Genomic DNA, 26,281 nt, shown 5'->3' on the forward strand with positions numbered 1-26,281 from the left:
ATTTTTACCAAAGGAGAAATTACGATGAGTAATGAAAATAGCCAGATAGACTTTCTGCCTTTCAACCGGTGGGTTAAGGATAATTCAAGACAAAATTTTCATAAGAATGAATCAGCAAATCTAACACTTAACATATAAGTCACAATGTAGCCATGACATGTTTTCAGCATATTTCACATGTCACAGCATTCTTGATCTTAAGTTCAAACATATGCCCATATGCTCAACTAAATATTTATCAAGCAACCACAAGTGCCTAAAACTCTATTGGATGTCATACATCCTAGGTAAGAATTTGTCATATTTACTCTGCTCAGCCTCTAGGTCATCCTTTTCATGTATTTGTGTCATATTGGGGCTTGGAAGTTGTAGTGCTGCATGATGTGCGTAGGAGCCATCTTCCATTTGGGTGGAGTGTCAGTACTTCACTGCGTAAAACTAAGGCAGATGTTTTATATATCAGGCCTTGGGAGTCACGCTAGAGCCCCTTTCGGAGGTTTTGATGATATGTATAGTTATACCACTTGCTCATGGTCACAGCTGTCGTGGGTATTCCAGTGAAAGTATTAGAAATTAATCCTGTAGCTAAAATTCTGTGGATCAAACTGAATTGCTGTTTATGAGTCTCAGAATATAAAAGGAAAAAAGAAAGAAAGGAAAAGGAAAAGTTCTCTGATAGTTTTGTCAACAAGGTGTTAACTATGATTTTTAACTAGTCCCTTATCAGCACTAAGGTCCATGAGTTTTTGTGGACATGTTTTGATGTCTTCTTTTAAAAGCAAAATAAAGCTAGTCAGTTCCTTCTGGCCTCTGTTAACTTCCCCTGAGAGGCTGTAAAAGTGCTAGCAACTTCGAATGCTAGCTTTTTTAATGTGCATGGATGAAATCCCAAGGAAAGCAAGCACTCATTTTATGAGGTTTTCATTGGCTCTGTGTCCCCCCCAAATGCACAGTTTGTGTTATGAACAAGTCTTTGCCTGATGTTGATTCATTGCAAATCAATACCAGGAGAAAAAAAAAAAGGTAACACTGGAAAATACATTGAGGAAGTCTGATGAGAATAACATGCATTCATGGTTTCTCTTTTCTAATTACTGTTCAGTGTACTGGAGCACATTGTTCATGTTGACGAGGAGCAGACTGGCAGAGAATGGATTAAAATACATTTATATTACTCGTTTTATCATTGGCAGGTTATCTGTTTAAAATGACAGGATTTCATGAAATGGATTGTCTTTTAATTTTAATTTTTTAAACTGAGATATAATTGACATATGACATTGTGTTAGTTTAAGGTGTACAACATAATGATCTGATATATGTATATATTGCAAAATGATTACCACAAGTTAATAATATCCATCACCACACTATAGTTACAACTTTTTTCCTTCTGATGAGAACTTTTAAGATCTACTGTCTTTCCCATGAAATGGGTTGCTTTTAAACAAACATATCAAATTATCGAATTAGTATTATTTCTTATGAAAAGAAAATGCCTTACAATGCTGTCATTACAGAAATATTTGGGGGATTTCTTGTTTCTAATCATTTTTAAAAATAACAAATGTGCATTGAGGTGGACATCACCACTGTAGCAAATCTTCATGTTTTGAAGGTAGGTTGCTACATCACCTGAAATAAATTTTTAAAAAATTAAATATATATAATATTTGAAAGCCATATTGTAGCTTAAATACTAGGAGCTGGAATATTTTTGTAACATCAAAGTCGACCACTAAGCTGGTTTCCTACTTTTGTGTTATATTGTATAGAAGTTATTCAATTTTCTCCATAGTGAACTTGATTAACTCTGAATTTTCGTGATGAGTTAAGCATCACCTGGGCCGCTGAAGGTGTGTAGAATGCACTAGAGTGCCTTCTCTTGTGATTTAGAAACAGTTGCTTTCTTGGTCTTTGGCATATTGTAGTTTTATGGCTGATAGAGACTTACATCATCCGTAAACACTCCATCTCAACACCACGCACTGCTTTCCGCAGAAACATACTATTTCATGTTTTTCTTTCTATCTAGCATTCACGGATTCAAGTCCCAGTCTTTATGGAAAATGTTGTAGAGTTTTGATCTTTAAGAGTGTGTCATGAAGCACCATTTTAAAGAGATAATTGTGTACTTGAAAGTGCCAAATCTCTGACCTTTCCAAGTTTACTTTTTGTCTTTTGAGTGAGATTATGATCATGTATTTCCTCACTTTGCTCTTTTTTTTGTCAAGCACTCTGTTCCCTGATGTTATTTGATTTTGTGTAATCTTTTCTGCATTATTCTGAATATGCTGCTTGTGTATTTTGCAAGTTTTTCCCTGTAAATAATGGTGATTTTTATGTTACCATGCAACAAAAAACTTGATGATATTATATTTCAAATGTTGCAATAGTTTTCATTTCTGTTCATTTAAATTAAATAATTTGATGAACACTTATCAAATGCTGGAGTAGAAATGAGACTTTTAGAAAGAGATGAACTGGAAAGAATATCTGTATTCACAATACGGGGAGACATGTATAACATTAGCATGATTTAGGGAAAGCAGTAGAAGAGAACTACTCAGAGGGCAATGGCGTGTTAAAAGAAAAAATGGTTTACTCTGCTGGGATTGGGAAATGTTAAGGGGACAATGCCATTTAAACTATCTTCACTAACAGTCAGCGAATGGGGAGGAAGAAACATTCTAAGAAAATGAAGTAGGAGGTGCAAAATCAGAGCAGATTAAAAAAATAGTTTTCTGAACTATGGAAAATCATGTCATAATGGGATTGAAGTGTGTGTGTGTGTGTGTGTGGTGCTAGAAGACAGCTCATGGCTATAGTTCTTAGGGTGACAGGAAATGTAGCGAAGAACTTTTTTTCCAATGCAAAATATAGCATTTAGGTAATTAAATGGAAACATATGCCAAAAGTTTAAACCTAATAATAAAATGAGTTGAACATAATAGAGCATTACCACAGCCTGGAATCTGTTTCTCCTGATTGCATTTCTCCTCCTTTTTCCCAGTTAACCAGAATGCTCTCCCTTGTAAGGCTCTTCTGTAAGGGGGAGAATTCTCCTGAAGGGATATATTATAACTTTCATAATTTCACAGCTGAGGGGCATTTGGGTTATTTCAAATTTCTATGAACAATGCTTCCATGCAAACTTTTCTTATTTATATATAAGACTTAAGAGTATTTAATGGGGTGGCTGGATAGAAGTAGGTTCTGTACATATTCAATTTTGCTAGGAAAGTTTTCTCCTCAGTGGTTAAACCAGTTTAAACTCCCACCAGTAGTGGTGAGGATTTATGTATTTCTTATGCAAGTGATATTTGGCACCAATTAGCCTAAAGTTTTTGCTATGTGAAATGGAATCTCTATGGTTTTATTCTCTGTTTCCTTGATTATCAGGGAGATTGAACATCTTTTTATATGATTATTGCTCATTGGTAGTCTTCTATGAAATTTTTTGGTCAATTCTTTTTATCATTTCCTAGGAAGTTACTTTTTCCTTGTTGATAGGTAGGAGATCTTTATGTATTTTGCTTGCTAATCATTTGCTCATTTAATATGTCACAAAAATTTTCTCACAGATCGTAGTTCATTTTTTCACCCTCTATATGGTAGTGCTTTACTTTTTGGTTTTCTTGACTGATTTCGCTTTGTAATAGTGATATAGGTTGGTTTCACACTTTAAGGTCCTTTTTACAATTTAGACTTTGTTCTAATGATCATATGGAGTCATCAAGAGGGATTGAATCCAGAGATGGAAGACCAGTTAAACAGCAATGTAAAAATGCAGATTATGAAGTCTTGAAAGTAAATGGTTGTAATAGGGTTTAATTTCTATTTTTAATAAGAGGAAGCAAGTTGGAGTAGTATTAGGAGGTATGATTGACAACCATGGATATATGAACATAAGTGTGAACATGGAGTTTAGGGGACTGCCACCTTTGTAAATGTCATGGACTCTAAGGATTATGGAAGTGAATATTAAAAATATGTTAATTTTGAGATCATTGATCTAGAAGATCTTTCAAGCAGGTTAAAGTATGGGTCTAGCTCTCAATAGTGATATGTGCAAGACTTGATATAATGTCTGTCTTATTCCATGCTTTGTCATAAATATCCAGCAAAATGTATAATGTAGGTGCTCAATAAATACATGTTGAGCTCATGGATACCTGAAGCCATTTTTTTAAGAGAGTGAGAAAGAGAGAGCATGTAGCAGAGGAGCAAATTAAGACTCAGAAGAATCAACAGACAATGGTGTGGGAATGCAAATGAAAAAACTTCAACAGTATCAAATGGCATGATGAGAGGGTAGTTTTCATTGATCAGTTGTAACAGGGGTTGGGATTTTAGTGAGCCAAGGAGTGATAGGAATGAGAAAGTAGACACAATAAAGTCAGTTTATGTGACAGGGTAATACAAGAGAGAATACTGTGGTATCAGGTTCCCCTTGATGAGGGGATATTGGTATGTCAATTCAGTTCTGCCAGGGTTGGTACCATCAGAAAGAGTAATTGCTAAGAACAGGCATTGTCATAAAGAATGGATTAGAGAGTGGATGAAAAATATTAGTAGAATGGAAAGGGGCAAGGCACTAAGAAAGAGGAAATCAAGCAATGAACATTTGAGGAGCAAACTGTCTTTCTCTAACAGAAACTGGAGACAGCCATTTCTATTATAATGAGCAAAGTTTTAGTGAACAGTTGCTGGAAGATGAATACACTTTAAAATATTTTTATGAGCCCTGACCTATTTGCTTATATTGGTTCAAGGGATGATTATTCGTAAGCAAGAAGACATTCAAGCCTGATGATTGGCCAAGGTGAATGATTTTGGGAAGGATTAAGACTCACCACTTGAAACTGATTAAAACATTTTCAAAGAAAAAAATCCTTCAGTAGCATCCTCTGAGTTTAGCTGGTTTGAGAATGGTTGGTTAGCTGGTCTTAGGGAGAGTCCCAGTGTTCAAAACATTTCAATGAGTTGTTCCAGGGTTTTAATGCTGAGAGAAAAAAAGTCATTCTCGGGTCAGTGGAGATTTGCTCTGCCACTTATAATATTATAACTTATTATTAGTTATTAGTTAAGTTAAACCTAACTTTTATTATTTATTGTGTAAAGCAATTTTTTAAAAATAAGGAGACATAAAGCTTTCTACATTTATTTCCTGAACAAGTTCTTCATTGTTTTCTTTATTATGAAGGCTGTCTTGTCCTCTTTCTAGTTCACTGTTCACTTTTTGTGGTTCTTTTTCAACCTAGTGTTAGATGAAATGAGACTCACAAAAATTGTTCAAATACCACAAAGAAAATGTCATCTGTCAATATCTGGCATGGATATTTTCTCTTTGTGGATGCTATACTGGGTTCTTAGTGGAACCCAAGAATGTGGCCTTCCTTGAAAATAGGGTTGTTGCAAATGAATTAGTAAAAATGAGACCTTACTAGAATAGGGAGGAACCTTAGTCCAATATGACCAGTGTCCTGGGGTTTAGAGCTTCAACATATGAATTTGGGGAAGGGGACACAATCCTGCCCATTGCAGATGTCTAGGAAGGGTAAATGCTCAAGACAACTGAAGTTATCTGTGTCTCATAATTGGGAAGAATGAAGATTTGAAGTGGGATAATATCACAGAAGAATGAAAAATGTTGACACTTATTGAAGATGTCAGTTGAGCACCTCCCATGGTTAAAAGAGTGTTCCTGAGTTGATACTCGGCATGGAAAAGCCTACCATTGGTTCATCCATGGGTAGCTAATTTTGTCATACATTCTCTCATAAATGAAACAGCGTAACAGTAATTGAAGATTCGAAACGAGAACAGAGCTGCTGACATTTACTTCAGAAAGAATTTATTCTCATTATGGCATTTCCAAGCTTTAGTCTTTCCTCTGATTTTTCTTTTTATCAGAACTATTTTGTTCATCTGTACAAATGCTCAGTAAGAACCAGGCAGAGATGTTATGTTTCCCATCCCCAGCTGGAACTATAATAGCAGTGCACAGTGTCTGCCCACAAAGAACACACTCTAATAAAGCTTCTGAGAAGCAGAATAATTTAGATTAAGTGCCAGCCTGAGGACTGTGAAATGTGGAGTCTGCTGTTTTCTTACATTAAACGCGCGTTGTAAAACTTATCCCTGACACCTTTCTTATTGTTGAGAAACTGAAAGACCATCTCCTAAGTAAGGTTTTAGTATGATAGGAAATACATTTTTTTATTGATTGTCCCATCAAAATCATGCCATAAAAGAATAACTGTCACCTGAGGGCATCAGCAGCAATGTGGCATGACATGACGGGGGTGGAAAGGGCAGTATCGGAGGTCCAGCTGGGTAAGAGATACTATAGGTCTAGCAAATAGGAGACCTTTTCCAGAAGAGTGACACCAGTGCGTGCTATGGAGGGTGCCAGGCATTAAGTGCTGTGTAAGTACGAACCTTATAAGGTAGATACCTCCTATTTCTACTAATAGAGGAGAAAATGGGTTATGTAAGTTACTAAATCACACACTTAGTAAATGATAAAGCTGGAATTTGAACACAGGCGCTCTAAATCCAGAGTCTGTACTCTCAACTACCATGCTCTACTGCCTCTGATAAAATCAAGGGCACAGATCGGTGTTACCTCTATAAGGGGTTATGATCAGTGGGGTGTCAAGACCAAAGACAAGGAAAGGACAGTCAGGATGTCTCAAGTTTAGAATGTTTAGAATGATGCACTGAGTTTGAAATGTGGGTAGACTGCTGCAGGGAAGATAAACTTTTTCATGGACTCTAGTCAACGGGTGCAGGAGACGCTCTGTAGGAAAGACAGAAGATGAGTCGAATTCCCCTCTTGCCTTCTCACCAATGATAGAAAATATTCTCCATCTGTGGAGGGTGGAAATCTAAATAGGATGGCAAGTGGGGAAGTCTGGATGGAGCTGGGGAGGCTGAAGGGACGCGAGAAGAGAAGATTCAGTTCTCTGGTGAGATTCTGGCTTTCAAGGCCTAAGCATAGTCCTTGGGGCTGACAAGACTCTTAACGAACCAACAAGATGCCGAGGGTTTGACGTGCACTCTGCTCTGGTGGAGGATTGCACCCTCTCCCTGCACAGCTGAGCTCCCGTCATGGGGCTGCATGACATGGCCACTGACGTGGAAGACTCCAGTTCCATTTAAAGCAGTTGGTAGAGTGCCTCCTCAATAGCTGACTTGGGGCTCTCTGAACCATCCCAGGTGACTAAAGCTCAGATCCGGCTTCCCAAGCTGCTCTTTTTCTAGCTTTAGTGCTGACACCATCTGGTCAAATCATTCTCTTCCTGTGCTCACCACTAATCTGGCTTTGAACCCTATCTCAGCCCACATAGTTATGCTGTAGGCCTCCAGCTGGAACAAGGCTGCACCCCAGTCACTTCCACAGCTTGCTGGAGCCAACTCTTTGATGGGCATGCTGCTCTATGCCATGAAAACAAAACAGAAGAGTTTCAGGAACTTTTATCTTTATAGTAGCCCTTTAGGTAGCTTATAGTTAATTAGCTCAGTACTCTGGTAATAAATATGAAAATCACTGCAGGGGTTTTCATTATGACCCATTATGGTGATTACCTTTTAATCAGCACTTTATCAAGTTGAATAAAAAAGTGTAGAATCATAATAGCGCTAAAATGTTAAAGCATATTCATTTTTCAAATGAAAATCCATTTACTTTTATTTGTTTAACCATAGAAAGCTGGATCCTAATTCCCACTGGAATATTTCTTATAGGGAATAGTTTCCCTGTGAAGGTGGAGTTAAATTTCCCAACAGTTCATTTTGGATTTTGTAATTCTTTTTGCCATTGAAAATCATGTTCAATTTTTCTGTCTACTTTTCCAGAAACAAAACTCCCTTTGAAGATTGTGCTTTGCTCTGGTTATTGTCTGGTTCCATAGAGTATGCGAGAATCACTCTGAGTCTTTCTTTTATTTTACAGTACCTTCCACACTGTAAAATCAATGAAGTACTTGTTTGTTTTCAGTTTGAAACACATGGTTTTGCTCTGCTTGCTTAGTAAGAATGTCTTATAAATGCTCCATAATCTTTTTCCACTAAAACAGAAGATATTCAGCAAATATTTGTTGAGAGACTAATGTGTGCAAGGGACTTTGCCATGCACTTCAAACCTTAAAGAAAGAGAGGGATATTTCTATATCTTCTCTATTCCTATGCCTGAGAATATATCAACTGTAACAAAAAAAACACTATTAGATGGGCTATTAATGTAAGCTGATTAATATCAAATAGAAATTGAAGAAGAAAAGATATTGGTCATTTATATACTTAGAAAATCTCAGAAAAAACATGAATTTATTCCCTGTCTGCAAAGTGTTTGCAATTATATTTATTTGTGTTTTTCTCTAGTAAGTCTGAATTAGCTAAGTATCTATATATCCCTTATTTATAAACAAAAAAATAGGAAAATGTGAACTGTCCAAGTCCACTCCCAGACCAAGTATGACATAAACATCCTGTTTTAAGTTTTATAGATGGCATAAAGATTCTTGTCTGTTCACTGTTTTGTTGCCAATAATGCCAGATTGCTTGTACCTTGTTCAACTGACTACCTTGGCATTTAGCCTGTCTCGGTCATGACACCTGATTGCCGTCTATGAACACTCCCTCCAAACGGAGGGACAAAGTGATATGAAACACGGCCTATTTCAGAGCCTCCTCCTTGCTTTTTCCGCTCTGCCTCCCCACGCCTCAGGTATTTGAAATGCAGTTCTTTTTGCTTAGTAAAACCATTCCAGCACTCTCCTTTTCCTTCCCACATTGTTTTTTTCCCCCATATACCAGTCTCCAGAAGCTTCGAATTGCATCTCATTAGGCAATGTTTTTAAAGCAGAATCTTTGGATAATGTGGATACAGTGTCTTCTATCACCCTACCCAGACAGTAGCACTTGTGATTGCTTCTCAGGCCTCCAGGATAATTTGAAAACTATGTAACACCACACATCTACAATTATAAAATAAAATTAGGAGAATCCGTGGCCAAAAGTGACACAGAGACAGAATAGTTACTTGAAGTGACAATATCTAATTCTTCTTGCCTTTTGTTGTGGTTGTGGTTTAGACTGTAATTTTTATAAGCCATACTTACTATATTATTAAATGATGTCATTTGGAACTAAATTATTTGTCTACTACACTATCTCAGCCAGTAGAAGATAATGTACACACACAAAAGAAAGTTTAAACACCTGAGGTTCAATGGATTATGAAAGGAAATAATTTTAATCCAATTTAATCTCCAATTAGTGAGGATTGATTGTTCACCATATCTAACTGTCAAAGGAATGCAGCACTTCAATCTATTTTTTTGGTTGACTAGGCATTTTAATTAAAAATGTCATTGATACCAATGTAATTTTACCAAAAATAGTAACTATATGTAGTTATTAACATATACCATAAGGTATTAAGATAATAGCATACTGTTGGCATGGATGAAATTAATTATCTTTATAATTATGAACAAATAGACTAAAAGAATAATAAAAATTTGATTTATTGGTGTATTTGCAATTTTTAGAAAATAGCAAACCATTATCTCTTCTTCATTCTAATGTAACCATGGAATACAATAATAAATTAGCTTATGTTACATATTACTCACTGTCATAGAGGAATTTATCAGGCAATTGTGTTTTAGATATCTCATATGTTACTTCAAATTAGAGCATATTTCAAATTATTTTTGTAGTTTAAAAGCACCATTGAAGAGAGAGCTCTAGAGACAAACATAAATTTTCAAAATACTGATATTTCCATTTGGAGTTTTAACTCGTTACTTCTTGAAAGTTTAACCTCCTTGGACTCTCCCTTGCCAGAAAAATTCATTTGGCCAATAAAATAGGCATGCACACACAAATTTGCATATAGTTTTAATCCATGAATCCACAGATTAAGAATAATTGCTTTGCAGGATACAGTTTTTTCTGTGATTGTTGCTAAACAAATATTGAGATCAGAAAATTAACCATAGTTTTGAAAAATATTCAAATGAGGGTACAAATTGAAACTGAAAGTTTATTCCAAGTTAATTTGATATATTCTATTTCTTAAAAATTACTTTGTTTTTTTGTTGAGAAATAATTTTTATTTAAGCTTATTTAAACATATATATACATTTTACTGTTTTTAACTAAATTTTTAAGCAACAGAAATGAAATATACTTTACTTTGATTATATAAATATGTTTAATAATTGTATCTTTGAGAGAATATTTATTTGTTCACAATGTCTCACATTGTAATTGTGAAATAGGGCTTAGTTCTGGAATTTTAAAACACTAAAAAATGAGGTCAGTGACAAATGTGGAGTTTGCTTCATAATTTTTACTGTGTAACTGGTGTTAGCACAGATATTTACACAGAGTAGGTCCACAGAACTTTTTGTTGCATTATTGTGTGTGGAAGTCTGAATGGTAGTCATGTATCTAATGTAAATAAACAGATACTCTAGAGTCCTCACTAAAGTAATGAAAGGTTTATAGGGTTCAATCACATGAGAAACAGAGTTCTTGGTTTTTGTGGAACGGTGGGCACTTTATAATCATAATTCTGATCTCAATTGCTAAATCTTTGGTATTTGTAACACAAGAGTATAATTTATGTGAGGATGAAAAGACAGCTCCACCATCCTTATAGCAGTGATGTGCTTTGGTTTAGACTGACGATGGAAGGTTGGGGCCAACGAAGTTCTTTGCTGTTGGATATGCTTGAGTCATTCAACCCAATATGATCTGGGAAAGAAAAGATGTGTTCATTGTAGCTAAATTATCAAAGAGCTAGGGAAAAGGTGGTAGTGGCAAGCTGCCTCACTCTCTCCTTGCTGAAAATAGTCCTTCCACCACTTTATCAACATGTTATGTAATGCGGTATTATGTCAGAGGGAATAATACGATGGGAACATTGTAAACTTCTATTTTTTTGTAATCTGTGTATGCCTTAAAAACTAACATTTTTGAGGCAGGCTTGACAAACTATATTGCAAAGTGACATAACTACTCTGAAAAAGAGCTCTTGTCTTTTGTCAAAATCATAAAACTGATTTTATTGATTTATTTACATATTTGTAAGCAATTGGAAGTTTTAAGACAGTATACCATGTCTTAATTTATAGTTCAGGATGGAGTCCTGGTGGCCATATGCAAGAGGATGTGTGAGTCGGGAGAGCTGATTCCAATAAGACCACCAAGGAGGCTGTTGCACTGATACAGTCAAGACACAACTAGTACCAGGTTGCAGCAGGGAATTCCAGGATGGAGAGACACTGGGGAGACTTATTGAGAAATAGAATCTAGAAGAAAACCAATTTTTTTTTCATCTCAACATTCATATCCAACAATTGCTTTCTCTTTTAAATTAATTCTATGTTGGGATTATAGGTCTGGTTGATAATGGTGGCTGTCTTATTCCAAGTGTCCCCAAACATCCTGCCTCCAAAACATAAAAATCAGTAATGAGCACAAATAGAGCCACATCTGACTAACGTCTTCAGCGTTACGCGGATGCAGAAAATACCACAACCTTGAAATTACCTATAAGCGGAGCGATAAACACAAAATCTGACCACACCTGTGCTGCTGCTCCTGCGAGCTTGTGCGTGTGGAGAACAGGCGAGGCCAGCATAAGGAAGAGAAGAAATCTCAGAGGAAGCACAGACAAACTTTCAAAACGAGAAAATTTGATAATAAATGCCAAAGTATGCAGCACAGTTCTGGGACTTGGTCGTTCACGACACTGGCTACAGGGAAGGAGCTTGAAAACATGCAGGCCGGGAAATTGCAGCCTTGAAGAACAATGTTTCTTGAGGGGAATCAGATAAATAGAGGAGAGTTGCCCCTTGGAGATGTGGCTGTGAAGGGAAAGAAGGAAATACAGGAAACATTCAGGTTCTTGGTGAAACAAACGAGTTGACAGACATGCCGGCCCCTGCTCTTCTCCCCCCAACCCCCATCCATTCACAAACCGAGTCTCATTAACCGGACTGAAGGGGGTCCATTTGAACTTGGAATAGTGTCCTCCAAATGTCTAAAAATAGGAAAAACTCACCAATTCCATTCAAAACTACTCTAAGAAGAAACCCAAAAGTGTAAATCAAAACACTTCACCTGATGAAAATTCTTCCAAAAAACTAACAATGAAACAGAGGGAATATGTAACACAACACTCCAAATTGAATTAAATATCCTCATATAAACATTTGGGGACAGGAAAGATACCTTAAATCACTAATTCAAAGACAAAAGCATGCAAGAACCAAAGAACAACGGGGAATGGATATGGAAAGGAAGGAAATATCCTATCAGAAATAATGACCAAACAATGTAATTACAACCTGCTCAGTGCCGAATTCATTAAAGTAATGAGGGACCTGAAGAAAAGGAGGAAAACCACCAACAGAATTAACATAATATAAAAAAATCAGAGTGACAGGGCAGAGAGAAAGTGGTAGAAAGGAAAGGCTAATGAGATCCAGTGTGTCTGTAATTAGAGCTCCTGAATTAAAAAACACAAAACAGTGAAAGAGAATTAATTGTTTCAAATTATTTATTAATACAGGAAAACTTCCTGGAAATTAAAAGACATGAATCTTTCTAGATGGGCCCTACCAGTTACATGTAAAAACTGATCCAGATCGACCAACAAGGAAATATACCTTGGTGAAGCTATTCGATTTTAAAAATGAAGAAAATCATTTTAGACTTTCCATTTCAAACTAGATCCAGTAACTTGCAAGGACAAGATAATCAAGCTTCTCAAAGCCAACTTCCAAAGCATGGCAAGGACGGAGTGGTATTTAACAGAAGACTGAAGGAAAGAAAGTGCTAACTTAGAATTTTGTATTAAATAAATTCTGTCTTCTTTCGATTAGGGTATTAAATTGCATCCTTAGTTCCTGAATTCTATCAACTTCTCAAATGGTGTTAAACGTCTATAAATTACCTTAATTTCCATTTGTCCCAATTTACTGAGGAACACTGTGTAGCAGGCATATGTAGCTGAAAGTATCACAACAGAGAACAATCGATTCTGGACTTACGTTTTGTTACCGTGAGTAATTTAATTTACATATTGAATAATTAGATATTTTGATAAGATTACAGTTCAGTAAAATCAGAGGTACTTATAAAAAGTTTTCAATTTGGAAGTTTTAATCTTATGAAAATTAAAATACTATATTATGTAAAAGATAAAATATTCAACGAGCTTTTGAAAAAGTATCCTTGATTCTTATGTGAAGAGAGGTAAATAAAGCAAATTTAAATATTCACAAAAGCTTTATCTATGTGGAATGCCCATTATCATTCACTTAGTAACAGACATAAGCATTCTGAGTAATTTTTGAAGATCCCTTTAGTACTATTCTAAACATGGCAAGAGAATGAATCTCTTTCAAAGAAAATGAATCTCAGTTTATGGTACATTTTTGATATTTGCTTTGTAAGATATCTTGGTCAGGAGAACAATACTGTAATGCAGTTTCTCCTAGAGACTATTTTTATATTCTGAGCCTTTTTCCATTGATTATTGTCACCAAACATAGTTCACGAGACTGGTGTGATTGAGGTAGTCTGGAAGTATTGTGGAAGTAAATAGTGATTCTTCTCAGTCTATAGTTTAGACAGAATTTTTTCCCTAACAAATGGTTGATAGAACTTACACCTTTAAGCATTTTACAAATATTAACTCATTTAATGGTTACAAAAGCACTCTGCATTATGTACTCTTATTTTATTCCCATTTTCATCTGAGGAAACTGACGTACAGCTTAAGTTTAGATAAGCACAGATAGCACAGCTCTTGTGGAAGCGGGATGTGGGATGTGAACAGGGATTCTGGCTGCAAAATCTGTGTGCATCAAATTAAAGAAATCAAAAGATAGACTCACACTCATCTTGTGTTACTTTCCATGCATGATGCTTTAGAATGCTGCGATAGACTGCAGGCTTGTGCCTCCCCAAAATTCCTCTGTTGTGATCTAATCCCCAGTGTGATGGGATATTTGGAGTTAGGGCCTTTGGGAGGTGAGGAGGTTCGTGGGGGCTCTGTTAACTTGAATGGGATTAGTGCCTTAATAAAGAGATGCTCCTTCTGCTCTGTGAGGCCACAGAAAAAGTCTGCCATCTGTGGACCAGGAAGGGAGATGTCATCAGACATTGAATTCATTGGTGCCTTTAGCCTTGGATTTTCTAGACTCCAGTCCTATGAGAAATAGGTTTCTGTTGTTTATAAACCACCTAGTCTATTTTGTTATAGCAGCATGGATGGACTAGAACAAATGTCTTATAAAAATCTCATGTTTTTTTTCTTACCCAAAGGATATAATAGACAATATAAATAAAAGATAACATCCCAATGCTCCTATTAGATGACTTGAAAATTCACAGGCTGACAAAACACAAAAGCCCTGGTTGTTCTGTGATGGAAAAATCGGCAATGGGAGCCCAGTAGGAGTGGCTGAAGCCAAAGTAGGATAGTAGGACATTTTTCAATCAGAATGGGAATGGGTACCAAGTAGTTACTTTCCTATCAACTGGATGTTTAATTCTAGTGATCAATTTATGTGAGTAAATACAATGCACTTTTTATATTCAATGTAGTCTTTTATGAAAGGCCTTTTCGTGCCTAGTAAGCACACTGCATTGACTAGGGTTTTTTTATGAATTTTTCTCCACCTCTCTGGTCATTATTTCAGCTCTCTCATTTCAGTCTGCTGAATACTTACAGTTCAAGAGAACTGCCTGTAAGTGAACTGAAATGTTTAAAAATGGAAATAATCTGAAAATTGTTTATAAAAATACTCATAGTCCTTTTATCAATACTTATATTAACAGAAGGCTCTTAGAGAAAAGAATAGTGGAGAGTGTTGATTTAAGTAACAAAAAGTGAGTATTTATTAATGTGAAAGCAAAAGTCTGTAGAGTTAGTGGGTAGAACATACGCAGAAGAGAAAACAATCTATACAATGTATCTAGTGAGCCATGTGGAGGACAGCAATGAGACAATAAAGAAAAATTAATATAAAAGGGCAGCACAAGGGGGCTCTAAGGGCTATGAATCAGCATGTTCAATCAATAGAAATTGCTCTTGGAAACATACCCATTGCTCTAGAAAAGTAATTACAGCTCTGCTTCATTTTGTCTTATGAAGAACCTTGGAGGATGGAGTCTAAATAAACTATTGTGATTGGGTTTTTATAAAATATGCTTAAAGGTGAATTTTAAAAGCAGCACAATTTCACTTCTTTTAGAGCTCTTAGAAAAAGCTTTGTTTCTGCAGCCAGTGTGCAATGAGCTAATAAAAAATGAAACAGGTTCACAATTGCTGGAGCAATTATTAGAAAACATCACTGTTTGATGTTGTAGTAAGACCATGTATTTTATATATTTTTATGTATATATACTGAAATGATGTTTAACAGTAAAGCTTTAACTATTTACACGAGGATTATATTTTTATGCCTGTAGACTTACATCATGAGCTTCCATAGTCAATCCTTGTCTGATTAACAGGCATTTTGCAAATGTATGAAAGAGAAAAAAATACAACAGATACACTTGTTGATGATATAAAGAAAGTAATGTATTAGGACTTTTCACTTATACCTTAAACAGTATAGTTTAATATAGGAGTTTAACAGTTTATTCAGTGGGTGAATAAATGGTTGGCTAGCATTAGGATTAGATTTATGGATTTATAGTTTACTAATATATTCCAACAATGTCATTACAAAATCTTTTTAAACATTTAAATATTTCACCTGTCTTGTACTATAGTTTGTTATTTAAATCAATTTATTTACAGATTAATTTATAGCAAGTCCTAGAGACTGAACAAATAGAATTATACTTAAATATATATATTTCTACTTTAGCTATAAGCTAAGATTTTTCAAATACTTCATAAAGTTTTAACAACATTTAAAATTCTCCATAAGATGCAACTTGCCAGATAAAGAGATCCTGTAATATTTCCTTCCTTCCATCCTTTTTCTTTTCTTTCTTTTATGTCCAAACTTAGAATACCCTGGTAATTTTTAATAGGAAAAGTTGAGTGTAAGCTCTGCATAAAATTTGGCTTTCCTAAGTCAGATTCTAATCAAAGTTCCTTGTCTTATTAGGCCTTAGCTATAAATGTAAGCTAGTTTGCAGTCAATCAAGGGTTTAGATTTTGAGTTAAGAAGAATAAGCCAAAATGATGTCCCTGCATTCCTTCTTGCAAAGTCTTTCCTCCCTCCCTCCCTTTTTCTCTTTCCTTCTTTCTTTTCTACCTTCCTTTCCTAAAATTCTCCCCGACCTCTTCAACTTGACTCCTTCCTACTTTCCTGAACAGTTTTAACGCCAGTGGTGGAGGAGGAGCAGAGAGATGTTCAAGGAGATCAAAGGTGCTGATGAAATAGGAAAGCTCTTCTGTTTATGAGACAGCTCTTGAGTTACTTGTGCTTTACTCTTCCTTTTGTGAATTCTTAGGTTAACACTTGTATTTTAATTAAATTTCCATTGCTGAGATATTCTCTAAATTAAGAAATTGATGAGCGAATTTTCCCACAGACAAAAACAAAACAAAACAAAACAAAACAAAACAAAAACCACACATTGTGAGCCTTCAGATCATATTTGGCATTCCTGGTACTCTGTGACATGGGATGTCCCATTATTTATTTCCAGAGATTCTCATCTCCCCCCCTCCCCCCCTCCTTCCCTCCCTCCCTCCCTCCCTCCCTTCCTTCTTTCACAGAGAGTGTAGCCTAATGGCTCTTCCCTCCAAGATAACATGTAGACTGGAGACCTTAGTGTTTTTTATTTTTGCTCTAGTGTCCCTCAGGCTCATCTTACAATGCTATGGTATATATGCTCACTGATAAAGGTAGTAGAAAAGGGATATAAAACAGATTTTTACTAAAACAAACAAAAACAATCCTTGCAACTTGGTTTGTTAATTTTAAGAAAGATCACCTCTGAGTGATCAATAAATGAATATTCTGCTACCAGTGTAAAACCTGTCACTTTCAAGGTCACCTTGATTGATGGTTTTATTTGTAGAGGCAGGTTTCTAGAGCTAGAAAATATTAGCTATAATCTTACATGTATTATGACATTTAAAGTTTTTCATCTAAAAACTTTCATGAATAAATGAATCTACCTATATAAATCAAATAAAGCTTCATAGATTTGCAGTTTAAGCAAATGCAAAGTTGTCATTTTGAATTTGAAGATCATAATAAAGATGAGAGCACAAAGTTGTTCTTTTTTATAATGCCATTCAGCTTTATAAGTAAACTTAGTCAAAGGTTTCTGTAGCTGTTAACTCTGAAGTCATTATCATTTCTATTTCTATGTGATGAATATGACTGATTAGTTTTTTTTAAAGACTTTGCTTCTTTAGAGCAGTTTTAGATCCACAGCAAAATTCAGAGGAAGGTGCAGAGATTTCCTGCCTACTCCTGCCTCCATACATGTATAGCTTTCCCCATTATCAACATCCCAACCGGAGTGGGACATTTGTTACAATATAGACCCATCGTCATCACTCCAAGTCCATAGTTTACTTCAGTGCTCACTTTTGGTGAACCTACGGGTTTGGACAAATGTATCATAACACATATAATATCGTACCAAATATTTGCACCGCCCTAAAAATCCTCTGTGCTCTGCCTTTTCATCCTTTTCCCATCCTCAATCCCTGGCAACCAATGATTTTTTTTTTTTTACTGTTTCCATAGACTGACCTTTTCTAGAATGTCATATAGTTGGAATCATACAGTATGTAGCCTTTTAAAATTGGCTTCTTTTACTTACTAATATGCATTAAGTTTCCTCCATGTGTTTTCACAGCTTGATAGCTCATTTCTTTTCAGCACTGAATAATATTCTATTATCTGGATGTACCGCTGTTAATTTATCCATTCACCTACTGAAAGACATCTTGGTTGATTCCAAGTTTTGGGAGTTAGGAATAAAACTGCTGTAAGTATCTATGGGCAGGTTTTTGTGTGGGCAGAAGTTTTCAACTCCTTTGGGTAAATACCAAGGAGTGAGATTGTTCGATTGTATGGTATGAGTATGTTCAGATTTATAATAAACAGCTTAATTGCATTCCAAAGTGGCTGTGTCATTTTTCGTTCCCACCAGCAATGTAAGAGTTCTTGTTGTACCACATCCTAGTCAGTATTTGGTGTTGTCAGTGTACTGAATTTGGTCTATTCTGATGGGTGTGTAGTGGTATGTTGTTTTTTTAAATTTGTGATTCCCTGATGACATAAGATGTGGAGCATTTTTTCATATGCTTATTTGCCATCTGTATGTCTTTGGTAAGGGGTCTGTTAAGGTCTGTGACCCATTTTCTAATCAGGGTTGTTTGATTTAATATTATTGAGTTTTAAGAGTTTGCCTGATTAGTTTTATCACCATTATCCAAATGTATTTTTAACTTACACTCATCAAGACCAAACTCCAACTGCATTTTTACACGGTGTGATGAATGACAACAATTTTGTCAATGATAGTATCTTGGTACTTAGAAGCTGGAATAAACAGATGGCCATTTCCATGTGTTCCTTAGAATAAACAAACTTCCTTCAGAATATGATGTTAAAAACTGGAAGTGAATACAGAGTTCCAGTTCTTGAAGTCAACTTGAAGAGCGCAGGCCTGAGGATTTGATGTCTTCATTCTCTTGGGGCCCCACAGGAAGAGTAAATCTTTTCTTTTGAGTAGAACTGACAAGTCAATTTTGCAGGGAAAAAGCTAGTTTTCTGTGTATTTTTTCATCTCTTTTATGTAGACTGTAAGTCATAAACAGTTCAGTATCATGATTTTTTTTTAATACTGTAAATGAAAACTAAGATAACATCATGCTTCTGGTGATTCCACTATAAGAGAAAAATACATGTGCCTAAATAAAATGCAGACTTTTCAACACCATTGTGTAGAAAGTCCAGAAAGCATTTTCATCCATTTATAAATTTTATCTATATAGGTAGAAATGTTAAGATGGTTGATGAAAGAGCAAAATTTCATCAGCCTGAAAGGTGCATTTGCCTACATTGAGGAAACTGGAGAAAAAAGAGGCGTAACACTGAAGGACGGGAAAGAAAAACAAACCCCAAACCTAAAACAGTGCTGGTCAGACTGCTTTAAACCCTGCACAGACCAAGCGCTTGGATTTACCTCACTTTCTAGCCACATCTGTAAGTAAGAACCTTTTGCTGTGCTTTGTCTTGCTTCCTCTGACCCGGCAAGTGGGAGAAAATGCAATAGCAAACGGAGAAAGGGAGTAAAAGGATAAGGTGGAATAAAAAGAAAACTTAACCAAGCTACCCTTCCTGCTAGGGGCTGGCTGCAGAAGGCCTACATCAGAGCAATGCCACAACTTATATGAGGTATTTCGATTAGAGTATTTTGATTATTGCCCTGTATGGAATAGATAAATGATTGAACTGAATTCTTTTGTGAATATAAGTAAATGTATCCCTTTGTATTGCTTAAAAATAATGAAAAACCTTTTTGGCTGTTGCCCTATATATCATCTATTTAATAAGAAAAATCTACCCACATGATTTTAAGAGACTGTGAGAGATGAAAATAAAGTTGCCTTATTAATTATTCCATGATCCTGCTTATTCAACTGAATCATTATGTATATCACAGGTCTCAATTAAAGGATGTAGATATGCCCTCTTTTTGGGTCAAGTAAAAACATCTGATTTTACATGAAGTGGAAAATAATTACATAAATCCTTATGTAATTACATAAATAAATTACAGGCAACAAATGTATTTTACCTCCTAATTTTTTTCAACAAAAAAGACAAGTTAAAATGCCTATAGGTTCTTTTAAAATGGCAAAAAATCTTTCATTAACATTAATGTATTATCCTTTTTTTTACTGATAATTCTCAGATAGGGTTGTTGAAAAAATCATTTGTCAAAATCATTTTTTTCACAGCATCTTTCAAAAATGAAGAGGATGTTGACATAACATCTCATTTGTAAAGATCCATCACCACTACGTGCTTATGTTTGTGGTCACTTTTTCTTTCAAATATTCATTTCTGACTGTACATCTGAAATACATTCTACCTAGAAGTGCTGTGTGTAACATGAATTTTATGAGAATATTAAAATTTTAAATGCTGCTGAGAAACCCATCCATTATTTTCAACTCTGCATATCTGATGAATCAGGCCGCTGTTGACATCAGCAGCTAGTTCTAGGCAGCCTGTCAAATCACATCATCCCCGTGTGTCACCCACAAGAACAAAGCATTCTTTCATAATAATAAGGGATGATTAAAAAAGGAAGAATCACTTTAAAAAAACTCGTTTAGTGCAATTCTATTGCTTGGGTAATTCTGGATGGGTAATTCCCACCTGTTTAAATTGTTAGCAAAAAATCAAAATTTCTCAGAACTTTATATTATTGTCTTTAATTCTAATATCGAGATGGATCATTGAACCGTTTTCTATATATCTATATCTGTTTAAGATTAAGTGTCTTGTATGCATTTTATCTTTATTTCTATTTTCTCCTGTCTCTTCACCTTCAAACTCTTGACCTTTATAAATACAATGCATGGTTATAATAGTTTATGTTTGTTTTACATTCTGTAAAAATAAAGACAAACATATTCTCCTTGAAGATATTTTTTGAGGTTGACATTTCCTTTCAATTTCGTGAAGCATTTTTGCAATAATTATTTAGCTTTCCACTTTGTTTTGTTCTTAGTTACTGTGACTCCCGCAATAATTATTTCATGCAGATGCATGGATTAATCCTTGCATTTTAGAACCTTTCATGTGGTTATCACAATGTTGCAGAATACTTGGCTGTGTACGTGCAGGAAAGCCCAAAGGAAAGAACTTGAAAGAACATTCCCTCAAATTTTATCACCCAGGAAGAAACAACATTTGCGTTTTGTCACTTATATATCAACTTACTTCACTCTGGACATTTATGCAGAGAAATGGACACATGGATAGATGGGTGGATGGAAACACTTTCATAAATATAGTATCATATAAAAATATAAAATATAAAAATATATAAATATAAATAATATATATATTATATATTGTATAATATTATATATTATATAATATATAATATTATATATATTATATATTAAAAATATATAAATATAAAAAATTTTTATATAAAAATATAAAAATAAAAAATATAAAAAATAAAATATATAAAATATAAAAAATACTATTCTTAAGTAAAAGGTTTATTTTTACCTGACTTTAACACAATAAAAGAGACATACATAAAAGTGAAAGAATTATTATATTTAATAAGTATTTCTTAACCAAAAGACATTTCTTATAAGATCCTTTCAAGGCTACAAAAACAGATCCTGAGAGAAGAGGCAACGATAGCATTTTTCATATATATTTCATTTTTAGGCAGTTTTAATCTTTTTCTGCTCTGATAAAGTGTGTTAATATTGACATACTCTTCCATTCCCTTTTTCCTCACCTCCCCTTTCAGAAGTTTACCAATATTTTACATTGTGCAGACGTATGAGCCTCACTGTTCCTGAACTGTAATTCCCATGGTTGTTCAGTGTATGCTGTTGAAATGGACGCTACTCACCATTAGTCCTTTTTCCAGTTTCTCCAAAGCTGAATTCTTTGTTGATCTGACACAGTGGTTTATCACACCCCACCTCCCTTCCCTAAGGAGGATACGGATACCATATTTTCTTAGTCTTTTTCATGCTGTTAAATTCCTTAAAACACACCTTGACCAGATCTAATACTACTGGGACAATCTTTATTTCCCCCCTCTTCTCCACCTCTAATTTTGTAGAGGCGGTTCCACTGTCTTCAACAGCTAATGTTTGGAGAAGGGGTCTTCCCGAGAGGGCAGAAGACTTTCTCTTTCAGATTGGCATTTGTGCCTAGAAGACTTAAGCATGTTTTATTCATCCTTAAAGTTTGATCATTCAAGTAGGGCATGAACTAATATTAGTTATTTTGTGTTAAAGGCTATGGGTCACAGTATCCTCTTTTAACCTACAAATACAGATTTTTTTAATTCCAGGGAAATTTTTTTGCACCATGTATACATGTATGTATGTATGTATATGCATATATATTCTTTTCCATTTATGGAATTGTCTATCTTAGGGAAATCAAGTTTGCAAATGTTCTTTCTTTTCTTTTTCGGTCAGTCTTACTATGTTTTTTGTTTTACCCTAGCTTTGTAAAAAAACCTCTCCCGATTTTATTATTGTTGTGGTATGTTTTGGTATTTGCCATGCATTGTTTTCATTTTGTTCATGTTTTAGGAGCTCGGCACAGATATGCTTTTGCCCGGAAGAGTAAATAAGTTAATGATTCTCCTCCCAATATGTCTAAGACATTTTTTTCTTTGCTAAGCTATCAAGAGAGGGCTGGAATATCATATATTCTGTGGCCTAAATGAATGCCGAGAGGAGTGAGAGGGTTTAGAAGTAAAGTCTTAAACCAATCGTTGGCCATCTGGGAGCCATGCTCTTTTCCTATATTTTCTTACATTTTGGGTACCAGAATTCACACTCCTTGTATGGAGGGTGTCCCATTTTTGATACACCACCCCCATTTGCAGCACATATGTCATTAAAGCTGTTGTTTCCTTCAGAGAAAGTCACCCCATGGTTCATATGCCGGAATCTTTAGTTTCCACCCTTGTCCCCCAACTATACTGTTTCCCAGGCTAAAGGCAAAAAGGAGGAAGAAAATATAAAAGTTCCTTCTCTCCAGATGAGGGGATAGAATTGGATGTTTTCAGCACTGACATCGCCTAAGGGGTCTTAGGAAGTGTGGAGCAGAAATAAGGACCCAAAGCCCCTCTGTACGTGCCTACTGAATTCTTCAATAAATATTAACTCCCAGATGGGCAAGTTCTTTGATGAAACACAAAAACATGAAGAATCCTAATTAGATTTTAAACTACCTGTTCCATGAAAAATTTTGAGCCAACTTTTACATGTATTTTAGGTTTTTTTTTTGTAGTTCATCAAATTCGGTCAATACCTCTTACTCCTTGGAGCTACTTCTCTAAGAGTGAAACTTTGTATATTTTAAATAGATTTAAAATACTAATAACTCAAGGCTTAGCTCCCTGAATTGAAAAAGAAAATGCAAGCTAGGAAACAGGACAATCAGACTGGAAATAAAGAGCAAAGAAAGGGAGAAATCAGTGTTAATTAATGATGATCTTTTTTATAAAATATATACTAAAACACACGGTATTTCTGGGCAATTTTCTTTGAAGCAAAGAGCAAAATCAATTTTCTGCAAGGAGCAAAATCAATTTTCTTAAACATGTCCAAAAATGAGCTTTCATATTTCTATTGAAATAGGTAATCTTTTTTACTTGCAAATTGCTGTAGATTTTAGAGTGGTAGAAAAATATAAATTATTTCACCTTCTTAGTAAAAACTATTAAATGAATGCAAATGGATTATTTAAAAATGTTTATTACAAATGTATTTTATTTATATTTATAGGTAATTGGTCTATTGTATTATCTATTTTATTAAAAAATGTTTAAAGTTGTACTTTGTGACAATTCAGATAAGTGGTGCGGATGGGGGAAGGCGTGATGAGCCTCGAAGGACAGAGAGAGAGAAGGCACTATGGGAGAGTGGCAGAGAAGCAGAGAGAATTGTGGGAACACAGCAGAGATAAGCGAAAGGAAGGATCCTTACCCAGAAGGAAAGACTAGAGAAAAAAGCCATCATGTGCCAATCTACCCTCCTTTTTCTACCATCTGCTGCGGCACCTGTAAAACCGGTAGACATTTCTCAGGGCCAGTTGGCAGATGTTAGAGGACTCAGCCATTTTTCTCTGCTGAACTCCCTTTGAACTTGCTCCTGTGCGGTCTTGTGCCCTCGGGGTGACAGTGCACAAGGCTTCCTCGATGTCAAAGCCTCCAACCTTTCTAAATGCTGAACTCCAGGTCTAATCATATTATGTACCAGTTGGTTTCCCCAGCATAATCCTGGGAACAAAGTCCTTCTCTGTCTTTGTTACCCATTTTTTCTCCATTAGAGTAAATTGAAACTTTAGTTACCCATAAATCAGTAACCCATGCCTCTTCTCTCAGGAGTGTTTTTGTTTCTTAGTTCTCATTGCTATTTGTTCTGCTTCCTAAACTCTTCTACCTCAGGGATTGTTATAAATTGCCTGGTATAAAATACCTAGATACCAAATTAACATTCATTATCTTTGAAATGCCCAGGATATCTCTACCTCGGATATCTTTAGGTATTCTGCCCGAAGAGACAATCGCATTACTCAATATACACTTACAATGTCTCAAAGATATTGTAACAATTTTTTCAACTGAAGTCTGTTGATATACAATCTTATATTCATTTCAAATGTACGCCACAGTGGCTCAACAGTTACCCATATTCTTAAATCCTCACACCCATGAGTGCAGTTGCTATCTGTCCACATAGAAAGATGTTACAGAATCATGGACTATATTCTCCATGCTGTACTATTATCCCTGTGGCCACCTTATATAATGATTGAGAATTTTTGTGCTGCTTTATCCTCCTCATGCCCCCGCCCCCCACCCAGCCCCCTCCCCCCCCACCCAGCCCCCTCCCTCATAGTAACCACCAGTCACTTCTCAGTGCCTCTGAGTCTACTGCTTTGTTGTTCATTCTTTTTGCTTTGTTTTTATACTCCACAAATGAGTGAAGTCATATGGTATTTGTTTTTCTCCACCTGGCTTATTTCACTGAACATAAGACCCTCTAGGTCCATCCATGTTGTCACAAATGGCAGGATTTCTTTCTTCTTGATGTATAAATAATATTCCATCATATATATGTACCACACCTTTGTTATCCATTCATCTATTGATGGGCACTTAGGTTGCTTCCATATCCTGGCTATTGTAAATAATGTGGTGATAAACATAGGGGTGCATATATCTTTTCAAATTAGGGACTTTGTTTTCTTCAGATAAATTCCTAGAAGTGGAATTACTGGGTCAAATGGTATTTCTATTTTTAACTTTTTGAGGAACCTCCATATGGCTTTCCAGAGCAGTTGCACCAATTTACATTCCCATCAGGAGGGTAGGAGGATTCCTATTTCTCCACATTCTCACCAGCATTTGTTTTTTCTTATCTTTAGGATGTTGGCCATCCTAACTGCTGTGAGGTAGTATCTCTTTGCAGTTTTAGTTTGCATTTCCCTGATGATTAGCGATGTGGAGCATTTTTTCATGTGCCTGCTGGCCATCTGTATTTCTTCTTTGGAGAAGTGTCTGTTCAGGTCCTCTGCCTAATTTTTAATCAGGTTATTTATTTTTGGGGTGTTAAGGTGTATGAGTTCTTATTATATTTTGTATGTTAACCCCTTATCCGATGAGTCATTTATGAATATATTCTTCCATATTGTAGGATGCCTTTTTGTTCTACTGATGGTGTCCTTTACTGTACAGAAGCTTTTTAGTTTGATGTAGTCCCATTTATTTATTTTTGTTTTTTTTCCCTTGCCCAAAGAGATGTTAAGAAACAGTTATCCATGTTTATATTCAAGATATTTTTGCCTATGTTCACTTCTATGAGTTTTATGTTTTCATGACTTACATTCAGGTCTTTGATACATTTTGGGTTTACTTTTGTGTATGGAGTTAGACAGTAATCCAGTTACATTCTCTTACATATAGCTATCCACTTTTGTCAACACCATTTGTTGAGGAGACTGTCTTTTCCCCATTGTATATTCATGGCTCCTTTATCATGTATTAATTGACCATATATGCATGGGTTTATATGTGGGCTCTCTCTTCTGTTCCATCGATCTATGGGTATGTTTGTGCTAGTGCCATCCTGTTTTGATTACTGTGGCTTTGTAGTATAGCTAGAAGTCAATGGAGCTTAATGCCCCCAGCTTTGTTCTTCTTTCTCAGGATGGCTTTGGCTCTTCATGATCTTTTGTAGTTCCATATGAATTTTAGAACTGTTTGTTCTAGTTCATTGAAAAATATCATTGGTATTTTGATAGGGATTGCATGCATTGAATCTGTAAATTGCTTTGGGAAGGATGGCCATTTTGACAATATTAATTTTTCCTATTCATGAGCACAGGAAAGATTTCCTTTTATTGGTGTCATCTTTAATTTCTTTCATGAGTGTCTCACAGTTTTCAGAGTATAGGTCTTTCACCTTGGTTAGGTTTATTCCTAGGTATTTTGTTCTTTTTGATGCAATTGTAAGTGAAATTGTTACCCT

This window comes from Manis javanica, chromosome 9 (genome assembly GCF_040802235.1).
Source record: "Manis javanica isolate MJ-LG chromosome 9, MJ_LKY, whole genome shotgun sequence".
Taxonomy (NCBI): Eukaryota; Metazoa; Chordata; class Mammalia; order Pholidota; family Manidae; genus Manis; species Manis javanica.